The sequence below is a fragment of the Fukomys damarensis genome, unplaced genomic scaffold (assembly GCF_012274545.1).
Source record: "Fukomys damarensis isolate Sample0158 unplaced genomic scaffold, DMR_v1.0_HiC HiC_scaffold_19, whole genome shotgun sequence".
NCBI classification, from domain to species: domain Eukaryota; kingdom Metazoa; phylum Chordata; class Mammalia; order Rodentia; family Bathyergidae; genus Fukomys; species Fukomys damarensis.
The window spans coordinates 60,340,928-60,342,623 of record NW_022900931.1 but is presented as its reverse complement, the minus strand read 5'-3'; the positions used below and the strand labels follow the sequence as shown (position 1 = coordinate 60,342,623).

Here is a 1,696-nt window from a genome sequence, read left to right as displayed (position 1 = left end):
GTTTGCGGGGCGGAGACAGAGTCTGGGGCCCCCAGGTAGGGCGGAGGCAAATGTGAGGAACCTGGGAGCCCGAGACTTGGGCTGCAGGCAGCCGCCACACCTCGGCCCAGCGTTGACCCCGCGCACCGCCCCCCTCCACTTCTACCTCCCTCCTCCTTGTTTATCGGGGTGTGCGTGCGTGCGTGTGCATGTGCCGAGTCTTGGAGCCAGTTTCCTCCCGTGTCTTATCTTTGTGAAGTAGGCGGGGGAAGTTGCCTTTAAGAACAAGGAATCTGAGGTCCAGAGGTAAATAGGCTGGCCCTCCCTACGTCACAAGGCTAAGGGGCACAGCTAGGATCTGGACCCAGGCCAGTCTGATTGATTCATTCACCCAGTCACTTAGAGGAAGCTTGCACTTTGGTTAGGAACGGAAGGGGTGAAGCCAGACTACTTGAGTTCACAGCTCACCTTCTCTGCCCGCTTAACACTCTTGTGCAATAGTGCTAGTTTGCAGGATTAGACAGGTACACATAGCTGGGTGTAGTGGTGCACACCTGTCATCCCAGCACTCTGGGAGGTGGAGGCAGGAAGGTTGTAAATTCCAGTTCAGCTTGGGGAATTTAGCGAATCAGTGAGAACCTGTCTCTAAATAAAACATCAAAAGGGGCTGCGGGGAGTAGCTCAGTGCAAAGGCCTTGGGATCAATCCCCAATACCACACACGTACACATCTGCTGTCACCTGCACACAATTTAAAACAGGACCAGGTGCATATGCAATCATTACTGTTAGCCAATATTTCTACAGCTAATTGCTATTGAGGTCTAACTATAAACAAGACTGTTCTAGAGCTAAGGCTGCAGATATGAGCAATGGAGAAAAGAGCCCTGCCCTTCTTGAGCTCATATCCACATGCAAATGAACTCAAAATTAGATAATTTCAGGAAGTACTGGGGCCTTCTGGAGAGTGATGGGCTTGCTGAGGAAGAAGGCAGCATGTCAGATCCACACAGGCAGGAGTCATTGTTGGTCTGGATCCACTGCTGTATCCCTAGCATCCAGTCTAGTATCTGGCACACAGTAGGTAATTAGTACATATTTGTTGCCTCAAAGATTGAAATGTAGAAGATACTATGAGGGAGGTCTCCAGGGGACTGTGTTTTATTACAAGAGTCTGCATTTTTTTTCGGGTGCAAAGGGAACTCTTTGGAGGGTTTCCAGAAGGGCAGTCACTTTGCTTTACCTTTTCAGTTAATATTTTAGTCTGAAGACTTTAATATGTACAGTGAAGTAAGCCTGTACACTCTATAGAAAACTTTCTACTGTTACGGGCTAGGTCTGAGGGTCCCTGAGGCTGAGATAAGGAATTTTTTTTGTTTTTTTGTTTTTTTTGTTTTTTGAGACAGGGAGACACTATGTAGTTGAGACTGACCTGGTACTTACTATGTAGGCCAGGCTGGTCTGGAATTCACAGCAATTCTCCTGCCTCAGTCTCCGAGTGCTGGGATTACAGGTGTGTGCCACCACACCCAGCTGATATAAGGAATTTAACCACTCCTAAGATAAATATACAGGGGTCCGGCGTGGTGGGTGGTGGTGCACGCCTGTAATCACAGCACTTGGGAGGCTGAGGCAGGAATCGCTGTGAGTTCAAGACCAGCCCAGGCTACATAGTGAATTCCAGGTCAGTCTCAACTACATAGTGAGACGCTGTCTCC

General features: G+C 48.9%; 1 pseudogene; it reads left to right on the top strand.

Moving 5' to 3' along the window:
* The window catches only part of LOC104861783, a 7,157-nt pseudogene that overhangs the window by 1,111 nt on the left and 4,350 nt on the right, over positions 1-1,696 (top strand).